General features: G+C 30.2%; 1 long non-coding RNA gene across 1 annotated transcript in view; it reads left to right on the forward strand.

Moving 5' to 3' along the window:
- The window catches only part of LOC121117737 (uncharacterized), an 85,138-nt gene extending 72,959 nt beyond the window's left edge, over nt 1-12,179 (forward strand). Inside the window, exons 3-6 of the long non-coding RNA XR_005864234.2 lie at nt 8,619-8,780; nt 8,842-8,886; nt 8,957-11,878; nt 11,941-12,179. This is a non-coding gene — a long non-coding RNA (uncharacterized lncRNA). The remainder of the gene's footprint in view (nt 1-8,618; nt 8,781-8,841; nt 8,887-8,956; nt 11,879-11,940) is intronic.
- The last annotated feature ends 1,377 nt before the right edge of the window (nt 12,180-13,556 follow it).

Raw genomic sequence — 13,556 nt, forward strand, 5'->3', positions numbered from 1 at the left:
ATTCCAATTTGATACAACTCTACATTATTTCCCTTGAAATGTCCCTTTCAATTGTAAGCAAGATTGGTAATCAGAAACGCTTTGAAATGGGCAATTTATTTGAATCAATATTTTCAAACAAATATTTTGATTCTAAAATAATAAATAAATTCGGGAATTTTGTTACATTTTTGGAGGTCTATAGGCCTAAGAAATGAGAGCATCACAAAAAAAGATGGTGAGGTTTCAAGCAACTTTTATTTCTTAAAATATTTAAATTGGGGAATTTTATGTACTCAAAATTGGCCATAAGGTTTATTTTGTTCAACAAAGAGCTATCCGTGCTCGCTCGTTTTTATTTATGAGAGCTCTTTTTTAATTGAATACATACAAAGGGCGTCTGCAAAGGCTAGCCTGGAGAAGGAATTTCTATGTAGTACTATGAAGAATTATCGCTCTAGAAGAAAAAATGTAATGAGAAAACAGGGATTAAAAATTTTTCTTCAGAATTTATTTTCTAAAAAAAAGAAAAAGCCATTCGACCAAATTATATAGAAGAGCAAAATTTTCATATGTGAAATTTTTATGAAAAAACCTCCTACCCAATAAAAATTTAAAGTCCTGCGGACCCCTGCATACAATGCCCCCCCATTGTATTAGATTGTGATACATACATATATATCTTATTGTTAAGCGTTATGTTATACAATTTTAAAACATAACTATTGATTTTTTTTTATATACCATACTTACACCACCCTTATGTTAATTAAATAGAATGATAAATCATGCTTTAAAAGCAATAATCAATAATTCATTGGCATTACCTTATTTTTGAGGGCGAGGTTCAAATTCAGCACAAATTTATATAATTATATGAAATTATTATTTTTATGAATCTAGAATCAAAAATTTAGGAACGTATTTAAAAATTAAAATTTTAAATCCAGCATTAATATAATTAAATTTTAGTTTATAAATGAGCTATATTTAAGTCAAAATATCTGGTTTTACTGTGATAAATTTGAAATTTTTTAATGGATAAATCTAATAAAAAAAGTTAAAATTCCCAATTTGCTTCTAAAATATATAGTACTATTTGTGGACTCAAGGGAAAGAACGGACACTCTGTAGAAGAAGAGCCTTTTTTTTCTTCTCGTTACTGATTGTCTTAAAGTTGTCTACAGCCATAATACCTATTTGAAATTAGGTAGCTCATGTTCTAGCTAGAGCTCTGGATCAATTTTTCTACCATAATTTTTGGTATCCCTCGATCATCTCTTGGGAGGAAGGTCCTTACCCATTAAACTTTGATAGAACCATGACTATGGCTGTCAAAATCGTATTATGCTCCCCAGAGTTAGACTTGGGAAATGGAAGCATCTCTTGGATTTTTTGAAAGGAAATGGAACTCATTGATTCAGTTGGTTAAGCCCACTATGTTATTGTTGCGTCTTGACGAGGGAGAGACACAATCTTATTTATAGTAGGAGAGATCCAGGATGACCGAGAGACTAATGAGAAGATGAAATGGCGTGGAGGAATAAGACTACACTGTTTATAAAATCATATGTATTCTTTATTATACAAAACCATACTCGTAATTTATTTACAAAATAAGAGACTATTTATAATACGTAAAACACAGTACTTTAATACACTAAAGAACATGCAAGAAAATAAGAACAAGAAAGGAAATATGAAATACATGACAGTTATGGGTGTGGTTTAAGAGATAAAGCACCACTTCATCTGGTTTATGAATGTCCTAAAATTATGATTGAGCGGCGACTGCTTTTTGACAATTTTTGACCTTTTCAACCACATTCCGTCTCAAGCCTCTCTAGTTTCTTAATAAATTATAACGTCGGGCGCTGGTTGAACAATTCGCCATCTCTAGAAAAAGTCCAGGATGGACTGCAGTAGAAGACCTAACCGCCAAACTATTGCAAGGGCACCATAAGTGCCCATACTGATTTTATGTTTTTATATGATGTACATCAATAAATGCTTTAATAATAAATAAATAAATTCCTATTTGAAAGGTCTTAAGAGTAGTTTTATTTCCTATTTTGTGGACTTAATTTATTAATCTGTTGTTATGAATTATTATTATTAGTTATGAAACCAAGTGGCAAGCTTTGGTTCATATTTAACTTAATTTTATGTGGTAATATTTATCAGAATAGTATGAAAGTCTATAGTAAAATTGCAACTAGTATTACCTATTTTGAAAGTTCAAGTTGTGGAACTTCCTCCTAACTATGTCTTTTGGAAAGATAACAACGTTCATGGACCAAATGCTGAAAACCCTTTGCCATAACTGGAGCTATTAATGCACTATATATTACCGTTATGAAAAATATACATTATTCAATCAATTTGTATTTGAGTACGAATTTTGATAAATACCATTTAACGGTTAAACTGGACTCCAACTGAAAGAGATGTGAAAATTAAATTAATGGGTTGCTTTAAAAGGATGTCATCGGGATTTGTACTCAAATTTTCCCTATTTAAATTATTTGCTTGAGGCTCACTTCGAAGAATCCATGTTTATGTAGAATTATCCTCAAGGATTGTTGATAAAAAACATACCAAAGGTCCCCTTTAACTGAACATTTTATTTGGGAATCTAAAACATATATTAAAACATCCGTTGGTCACGAAGAATGGGTCTCAGCTGGTTCGCCTCCTCATAACTTAGACGAAAATGCAAAATAAGTTCAACCCTTTGAGTCTGTCCCTTTTATGACTAATGCCGGACTCACGAAAATAGGGAATATCTCACATCGTTAATTTAAATAGAGTTATTTGCATGAGAGTCATTTCAAGGAGCTTCAAGGAAAGGGATCAACATTGCTTCTTACAAAAGTCAGGATAATTTTAAATGAGGAATGCTTATTTTCTAGCTCCTAAATAAAAGAAACGACAACACACGAACATCTATAAAGACTTTATCTTTCTAGAATTTGTAGAAATCTTAATACTATATTTATGGGTTCTCTCTGATCTCTTGTGAAAGAAAAGGAAGTATCGATGTTTCAATCATTTGTTGTCAATATTCTAGTATTTTTGAATTTTACATTCTAAACTTATACGGATAATCAGTTTGACCAATTCTTTTATTTTTATAGAATATGAATATTTAATACATATAGATGATTTCCTGATGGTCCTTTCAAATTTATTTTTGTATATTGAAATCCATTTCAATTCATTGATTTAGCCAATATTTTTATAGATTAACATTGAATTCCAACTATTCAGTTAAGACTACAGGGGTTGTGATTATTTTCACGAAGGTTGATTTATGTTTATTCAATAACTTGGATGAATAACATTGGCAAAGATTGCAGATAATGATGGTTGTTATTTTCGATTTTCACACTATGCATACAATTTCATCATTTAGGAAATATAATTTATATTTAGCATTATGAATATGATGAAAAAAAAATTATATATATTTTTTTATTTTTCAATATCAAAAATACAACTTATTGTTCGTTCTCGTTCTCTGAAAAGGTAATTGATAAACTTATTTCTGTCCTTTTATTTATGTTGTTGTTGAATTCTTTCCCCAGTGAATTCAGCTGTTGAGGCTTCATCAAAATTATTTCAGGTCTATGACAGATTTTACATCCGTTAAAGCCTGTCTCAGGCAATGTGACAGATTTTACTACCCTTCCCAGACGAATAATGAGAACTTTATCCAATTTTTTCTGAATTTTGCATGTCCTTTCCATCACGTTTAAATGAATGCATGACTTTTTTTTTCTTTTCCATTTTTTCCAAACACCTCTGACCATAAGGATATCGTCTCAACCTTTTTCTCTTTACCTTCATTCATAGCGATAAATGTATTTCATTTTGAAACTCATGGAATGAGTTGTGACAATCCTCTTGACAGATTTTTTCCTTGTCGAATTTATCTTTTTGCAGCTCTAGACCCAAAAACTCATCAACCTGATTAGTGAGGTTTCTGTGGGCGTATTCAACCCCTTTTGTATTTATTTAGCCAACAGACCAAAAAATGTACCAAAGATAAATAAATACAAAAACCGGAGCAAACTTGGCTCCCTTTTACACTATATCTCAAATAGAGCCAATGCACAACGTTTTCAGATCTTATTCTGTCATAATATTAAAAATATTAATCTAAAAAAAGGGAAGAAGAAAACCCTTCCCGATTTTCATATGTGTGCTTATCCAGAGTGCAATGAGCGGAGAGAAATGAAGAGAAATTTCATAAAAAGATGGCGACGATCTTTACTAGACAATATGTCAAAACGGATTCCCGATAGTAGAAATCCTATGAGATGGAAAAAAAACCTCGTTTAAAAGGCCTCAAATAACAATATACACTACAGGCTAGCACTAATTGAACCAATTATAACTTCGGGATTCCAAATATTCAACTATAACTTCACTCTTTATATTTTATTAAGCAACATGAAAGACTCACACGTCTTCACTCCACAAAAAAATGCAAAATCCATTATATTCATTGTTATCGACATTTTAAAATACAATCATATTAATAGACAGGGGCGTCCACAGGATTATATCGGGGTGGAGAATTTGGTTTTTGGTATCCAAAAATTAATCTTTTTCCTAAATAATTTCCAAAATCCATAGCTATTAACAAGTAATTAAATTTTTGGAAAAAATTTCAAATATTATATTTTGTAGTTAAAAATTTTAAAAATTTAATTAAATCTTTAGCCATGCTTTATATTTTGTTCTAACGGGAAAAAATCCATTAAAACCAAACTTTCTAAATTTGGGGGGGGATACAGCCCCTCTAGCCCACCCCCTTCGGACACCTGAAAAAAAAGGTGCATAGTATTTGAATTGAATTTGAAGAGATTCCTATGATAAACTTATATAATTACGAGTAGGTAGATACATGAAAATATAAGTATTTGCAACAAAACATATAATTAAACCATTTACTATTTTTTAAACGTTTCTAATGATTTTCCTACAACATACATATTTTATATTTAGATGATATTGCATTTCAATAGATTATTCGCTGTAAAAATCAGGCTAAACTATAACTATTATAGGATTTGCTCCTATTGGTCTCTCGGTTCGGGTTCTTTAATAGCTAGAAACGGAATCGACAACATTGAAGCAAGATTGCAATATTTAGCTTACCGGTCTCTTTTCTCGTGATTTTGCTCCTTATAGAATATATTAAGAAAATATAATACATATTATTAAAAAAATTATCCATCAATTTTCTGAGTTTTTTTTTTTTTTTTTTTTTTTTTTTTTTTTACAGTTATATCTGAGTTCCAAATAGCTAAGGGATTCTTATGGATCTAGAAAAGTAGTTTTAGGTATCAGACGGCATAAATGAAAGAGGGAAGTGGTGGGGTAGATTATGGATTCAGGTTCGCTACTAAGTTTTTCGGGGCCCTATAATATCAGAACTTCAATATTTCTGAAGCCAGGGTTTACCAAACTTTACTATGCCAAGGCCCCACTACACTAATACATTTTTAGCTGTGGTTCCCTCTACATATACAAACATGTGTACTATATATGCGTTGACTGAAAGCAATCCTCAATTCTCCATCTTCTTGCAAGACACCACGCACTCTGAGTATAAGGTAGCAGGGCTATGTTTGAATCTAATATCTTTTCTTGGAGTCGGAGTCAGGAGTTGGACCTTGTACCGACTCCGGCTACAAAAATTATTATAATTTATATAAACAAAACTTATTTATAATCTATGGGTTGTATTGAGTAATCGTAAAGTTATTTTCGATTTGGTTATAAATTATTGGTATTAAGTACTATTAATTTAGGACACTTATTCAGTTATCTAATTTATAAGTTTACTTTACAAATTTCAAACGTGCTCTATAGTCCATGCCATCACAATTCCCAAGCACTTCTAAAGTCTAAATTATTATGTTGGGTAGAGCATAAGCAGTAGCCGTACTTGTTCATTAATTAGGCTTGTGAATAGTCAATTACATCAGAGAAAAGTGTAATATTGCAGTAAGATGTTGTTTGTATTATCGTTCCTTGTTTACGAGTACATCAATTATTTTCCAAAACTCATGAATGTATTAACAATAGATAGATTTACATCAATTTAATTTCTTGTTCATCTAGTTGTAAATCATATTTTCCAAATATTTTCTTTATAAATAGCAGAATCATTAACTACGTATAAATTTAAAGTATATAGACTCAATAGTACGTATATTGCCTATAAAACATATGATTAAAAAATAATAATGTGTGTTGGAGTCGGGCATTTTATGTACCGACTCCGCAGCCCTGGTTTGAAGTACCTATTACCAAATTGAGTCCGTGTAAAAAAGAACAAAGACCGGAAATGAGACCAATAAAGCTGAACCAAGATCAAAACCGTTGAGATGAAAGAACCGAGACCGGGACTGATATATCAGCTGAACCTGAACTGGACATAACCTTGATTATAACCTAAAGAGACTCTAAGGAAGGAAAAGACAAGACGGTTGAAATAAAAAAAACAATTATATAAATTAAGTTCCATCATCCAAATCAAAAAAGACTGTGAAGAGGTCTTTATAGAGCACGAATATAATGCAATTGTAATGTGTCTCTACAAAAGCCCCATCCCTAATAATGACACTGCCCAAATGATGAACATGGCGTATTCTATCCATTTCATCCCTTACAGATACATTGATATACATTTCAACATTGATATGTTTATCACTTTAAAATAACTTTACTCCATTTTTCTTTTTAACTTCCATCTGAATAAATGAAATGTAAGATTTTAAATTAAACAAAAAATTGAAAATAGTCAAATAGTTTACTCAAATTAGGTTATTAATGTTACAAGAGTCAAGACCCACCTATCAACAACAACAACAACTGATATAAATTCCTTTTCATATAAATTATATATAAAAATTGTTTTAGAGGAACTAAAGAACCATAAATTAAGAAGAGAAAGATTTTTATATACTTCTTCTTTTGTATTCATTCTGAAAATATATACAATATTAGTTATTTATGGTGGTAGACAGTAGGAAATTAAGAGATTTAGAGTTCCTTGGGTAATACTCATCATGTAAAATAACCACAGGTATAATCAATCATATGTAAGAAATGATTTAATATACATATGTATGGTCATAAAACCAATATAAAACTTGTTTTCAAAATAGTTTCTCTAAACAAAACGTTAATAATATTTTAGCTCTTAACGCCTTAGTATCATATTGGATACATGACTTTTCAAATTCTCTTTTTAATAATCTAAAGAGAAAAATGTGATATACAAAATGAAAATTTCTTTATAATGATCTTACTGTGTTCCAAACGTATTTCCTCAAAAAAAAAAATTCAAAATAGTAATTGCAAGGAGAAAATGATTTGTATTATAAGTATCAGCAAATACATAATTCTGTTTGGATACCATATAAGTCTTATAATAAGAGTGCATCTTTTAAATTAAGATTATTAAACTTATTATACTCACTAATAAAGAACACATATCTATAGGAAACCCAGGGGCGTCTGCAAGATTATATACAAGTATATATATATATTTTTTTATATCCATTTTTATTCAATGCTGTTGACAAAAAATTTCAAATATGAAAAAAAATCTATAGCACTTAAAAAAATAGTTTCTTTGGAAAAAATTTCAAAAATTAAATTTAAAATGTTTCATATTTTTTTTTTAAATTTCAAAAATGAAAATTTAAAATCTTTCATTTCTTGGAAAAAATTTCAATAATCCATAGCTATTCACAGAAAATTAGTTTTTTTTTTTTTTTAAATTGTAAAATTAAATTTCAAATATTAAATAAATGAAAAAATATATATATTAAATTCTTTGAAAAAAAAATTAAAATATTAAATTAAAAAAATTTAAAATATTAAATTCTTTGAAAAAAATTAAAATATTAAAAGCAAGAATTCTTTCATTTGAGGGGGCTGCAACCCCTCCAGTCTATCCCTTGCGAACGCCCATAAGACCTAAGAGTGATATTTATTGGCGCAGCTGCAAAGTATGCCGCGTTTAATAAGTTTAATTTGATAAGCAGTCAATCTTTTGTGCTACTGGCCTTATTCAGTTTCCAAGAACTCAGAAGCATTTTTTGAAAGTCTTCAAGGTGACCCATGTTCATTAACCAAAATATTGAAACGTTGATTGATTATTTTTAGTAGTAAGTGTTAGCTATGATATGTAATTTCAAGCTGAACGACATTTTATGCTAATGAACACAATTCTTCCTAGCAATTCATCTTATATTTTTGTATATTATAAATCTACATATTTTATGATATTAATAAGGATTTTAAAATAAAAAATGTTTAATTTTGGAGTGATTTACAAAAAAAAACCTTTTTGTTCTTAGAAAAGAGCAAGGTAATTTTTTTTTCTTAAATCAGAAAAATCTGACCAAGCATAAGCCTTGTGAGCTTTATGGGACTAAAAGATTTATATACTTCAAAAGTACATTGTACTCTCATATTGAGAAGGTGTGTTTCACGAACAGTAACGTGGAAGGGTCTTACTAATTAATCAAATGTTGAATATTTTTAGATACTGACAAATATTATCATCAAGTATGATATTTCTATTAATGATAATTATAATTACACTTGCACAGGATAGAATCAAATACAGAAGTATAAAAGGACTCTGATTCTGATTAAAAATTATCATTCTATTTTGTGATATTCCATCATCATGCAATTCAACTTGAAAACAATCTTCGCCATCCTTGCCATCTTCGGCCTTGTTATGCCCGCCGCTTTGGGACTCCAAAAGGGTAAGTGAAGGAGTTCCTCTCATCCTTTGATCCCCTGTGATTATCATTTACTCCATTGCAGCCCAACACTCTAGAGAAAGAAGAAGTGCTCGTCCTCTTCAAAAGCGTAAGTTATTCATATTTAATCCATATTGATATTTTGTAGATTATGATTATTCTATCCTCTATTTCTATAGAAAAACAATAAGGAGCAAGTACTTGAAGCAACTATGAACAAATTTATTTTTGCAACATCAAAAAGTGTTTGTTTCTAATTGTGTACCCAAGATTTAGCAATTATGAAATATAAACAATAACATCATAAAATACTCAGACAAGTTTCGTTTACAGAAAATTCCTTTTATTTTTTATTTTTAATGTTGGTGGAAAAATCTCAGTACCTGTTTAAGTTCCAACATATAAGTGCAAAAAAGTGCTTTCATTTTCTCCATCTCCCTTACGCACTGAATTAACGAGATCTTATTTCATAAACTCATTTAGCAAAGTAGGAGTAAATTGAAGTTTAATGATATCATATGAAACACTTTTATATTTTATTTTATAAAAGGTTAATAGTTTTATTTCGTAAGACCAAAAAAGGCGGTAATATTAAACATTTTGGAAACTAAAAAACTTCAAAATAGGACCAAGCAAAACAGAGGCTTTTTCAAAAAAAGTAAAAAAAAAAAAAGGAATTAGATTTGTTGAAAATGGATATGGTAATCAAATCTTAATTATTCTTTTAAGGCCTTTTCATCACGTTTTCTCTCTAATTCATTCTTTTATCGATTGTATCACCTAGTTTCTTGCTCTTACCATAAAGCACACTCAATTTATCACTATATATGTATAATTGATAACGACAAGTGGGGTGCTCAGCCCATGCTGCCGTAATTTTGAGAGATGCATTTAATACGTTATCTCGTTGTACACCATCTTCATTCTAGAGCTCTATAGAATATGTCAAGGAAAGCGGGAGTGAATTTTTGGGGTTGCGAGATAGATATGATTGCACAGTTGTTATCATTATTCATTAAATTTTGAGGAGCGAACATCTTATTAGAAAGTAGTCGAGAGTGGTTGTACTCTTCAAAAACAGAAAGTAACAACGAGGGTTTGCTCGGGAGTTAAAAGCGTAAGTACTTGCTGGACGAGGAGTAGAATTGAGGATCCACAAAGGATTAATTCCAGCCTACATGTTATTTCTATATAACATATGGGATTTAATATTTATTTATTTCCTCTCATGACTGGTTTCAGCTGATTCAATAAAGCGTCGTGACTTTACTTGCAAACATTCTTCAAATTGTCAGGTTTATAACATTCATTTTTGTTTTATTTTTCTATAGTGTTTAAATATATTTAAAGCCTATAGTTGACATCCTTCTAAGGAAAAAACTAAGTTTAGAAATTAGAAAAAGAAAGACGGTTGATGTGTTGCTCTTTCACCTTTTTACACCATTATTTAAAAGGTTGTGGGTGTATTGAGTTCTCCCTCTAAAGTAAGCATTCTCACCTATCTTTGGTCTCAAATATTTTTAAAGGATCTTAATTAAGTAGTACCATATACCTGACTCCTGCCTTTTTCTCCCACTCTTTCTACAAAAATGTCAATTCACTCACCATGCCACAACAAAGCTACGAATATACAGTAAAGGAAATAAAAAAGGTGTCTGAAAGAGTTAATTGATATAAAATACGTACAATTAGGACTTTTATGTTTATTAATATGAAATCACACCAGTATTTCGCGTAATAAAACAACAAAAGCGTTTGAGAGCAAATATTTAAACATAACTAGGTATGATTATAATTGAGAGACTTTCACAAAAAGGTGTAATCTTATAGCATTTTTTTTGGTTCAGGAAGTGAGGTACTTATGATAAAACGGTTCTTGGTAATTTTGTCGCGAACATTTTTGCCGCCTACATTTTTACCACTAGTAATTTTGCCTTGAGTAAATTTTGCTGCATGAAATATTATCTGCATTTTTACATTTTTATATTATCGGATCTAACTTCACTTTTGTATCTCGATCAGATTAATTATATAGTTAGAAAAAGAAGAAAAAAGGAAAATAATATCAATATTAGTAAATTTTCTTGCTCTTCTTTAATTTTGAATTGCATCCATTCAGTCCATCCATCATTTCTGGGATTTCAATTTTTAACCCAAATTGGAAGAGTTGCTTAAAATTACAACGTGAATTAGTACACATTCAAAAGTCTAAGATAACCTTGTTTATGTATATGCTACGGAGAGTGTTATTATTTTTCTCGTCATGAAAAAAATTAACTTAACAGTGTCTTAGTGGCTTATTGTATTGAAATTGGATATTAAAGCTTGTCTGGATCTGCTTCTGATATTTAATTCACCATCTTGTTCCACAGTTTTGTCAGAATCTGAAGATATGTTAACATATCTTAGGCTGAGTACTGGAAAGGGTTCCTACGTTCTACATGACGTTAGATTTAAGTTTACTTCATTGATATTATAGTATAATGGAAACAAAGTTAGCAAAGTATTATCTTCACTCGGAAAGAATGGCATCACTCCCACCAGATAACCCGCCTGATAGGGTTGTTGGAATAGTTGGAAAAGAACGAATTTGATTGGTGAAAGAGACTATATAAAGAAAAGGAATAAAACATGTTGGTACCCTTGCATCTTCTAAACAACTTCTCCTCAGTATTGTACTAATTGTCAGCAAAGCAACTTCCCCTAACTGCTCTCTCACGTGTATCATCATCATGTCGAAGAAAACGTGCCTTTTTTCATGGGTTTCTAACAACGGAGTTACTGATGTGTGGAATGAAGATGTGGAATTTTTTTTTTGCCGTTTTTGCGGTTTCTCGTTCTTTATGACAAGTAATTCGCCACTCCAAAACCTCTTATCACATCAACAGCTTAAAAGTATTCAAGAAACACAAGATTCAAGGAGACGAAGGAGAATTAAAGGGTTCATCATTCAGTTTGTTAATTGTTAATTGCTGAGAGAGTCTTTAGTATTATGAATATCATCAACACGAAAAGGAGGTTTTAACTAAGTACTAAGAAATTGAGGGAATTGTTGATCACCAAATGGAATGAATGTCTTGTTATCATTTAATTGTCAACAAGTAAATATTAACAATATATTTTAAATAATTTGTTACTTTATTGCCTCATTTCTATTCTTTAGATTTCGTGCCAAAGTTCTCTATTCATCCTTTATGGTCAGTGGTCACTAAGAAGTTATGAGTACACTTCCTGTAATGATGGGTTGGATGTTCTCTAACTAACAATTCATTTTGTTTTGCATAAATTTACATAATATGTATAATATACATTTATAAAGCTATTTATAGGGAAGTTATATATCAAAAATATACAACAATCCCTCTTCCTTCATGTGTAAATAAATAAATAATTTTAGTTAAAGATATATACTAAAAGATTCTCTTTTGATTGGGTTGGAATCGATATTTACTTTGAACATTTGATCCAGTGACAGATACAATTGCACCTGTCTACGGCAGGTTGCGTGATTGGAGCTTGTGCCCTTACATATAGTATTGGAACTCATTGACTATTCTTTTTATTATTATTTATTTATTATTTCATCATTATTTTCCTTCTTTCTTCTTCTCCTAGCTTTATAATGAATCTCATCTGCCATCAAAGGCTGAAAATATGTCATGCATAGAGATGGTTTTTTTGTAAGACCTTGAGGAAAATTTGGGGGAATACTACATATGGTACACCTGAATTCAGATCCTTGTTAATATCAGCTGCCTGTTTTATGATTTTGGAGGGAGAAAATGAATGTCTTCTACATTTAAAATAACATTATTGCAGGGAAAATATTATAATTATACTTAAATTTAACTATATTTATTTTATTAAGCATTTTAAAAGTAATTTAAATCAAAGATTGACGAGAATTCTTCTTTTAGAGGGAGATGTTAGAACACCACGATTGATTAGATAATTTAAAATAAAGATGAACCGTTTTTTTTCCCTAATCGCTATACTTAGTTTTTCCTTCGCACAACTACCCTCTTTGGTAATGCAGCAAAATCTCCGTGAGGCAAAATTTCCGGTTACAGATAACACGATGTAACAGCTATTAAATAAAACATTGCTATTTTTCATAAAATAAAAAATAGGCAAATACTTCTATGTACATCCAAAATATACTCATAAAATTTAGTTTTTATTGTATCTTCTTTTTTATTTTGGGTTAGTTGAGAAAATATCGATTGTATTCATATTTCATTTATGTATCGACCGATTAGTATTTAATTTCAAAATGAACTAAACACTTTTTATATATTGGATGTATAATTAATTTATGTCTAGCAAACATTTATTCAAATATTCATGGAGATAAAAAGAGCAAATATAAGAACGATGGGAAAATATATGCACTAAGCAAAGTAAATAAATAAGAGAGATGGAGACTTGGGGAGAATACTGCATACTAATTAATTTCCATTACGCCGTCTAATTCTTGAGCTTGATGGACCATTTCTCTCAGATAATAGATTATCTGTACCAATATGAAAGCTGCTAGACTCGGTTACAGGCTTGGATATCAATTCAAACTTTCCCCTAATCTCTATTGGCCCACCACTAATCAAATTTTAGGATAAGGTAATTCAACATTTATCTACAGATTAAGACTACGTTTATATAATAGTGTGTGATATCAGGACAGGAGTTTTTCTAGGAAGGATGGATTTCTTGGATATTGGACCTGTTTACCACAGTCGTTGGCTCGGCACTACCAACATACTTTTAAGAGTTTGGGTATAA

This window comes from Lepeophtheirus salmonis, chromosome 1, assembly GCF_016086655.4.
Source record: "Lepeophtheirus salmonis chromosome 1, UVic_Lsal_1.4, whole genome shotgun sequence".
NCBI lineage: Eukaryota > Metazoa > Arthropoda > Copepoda > Siphonostomatoida > Caligidae > Lepeophtheirus > Lepeophtheirus salmonis.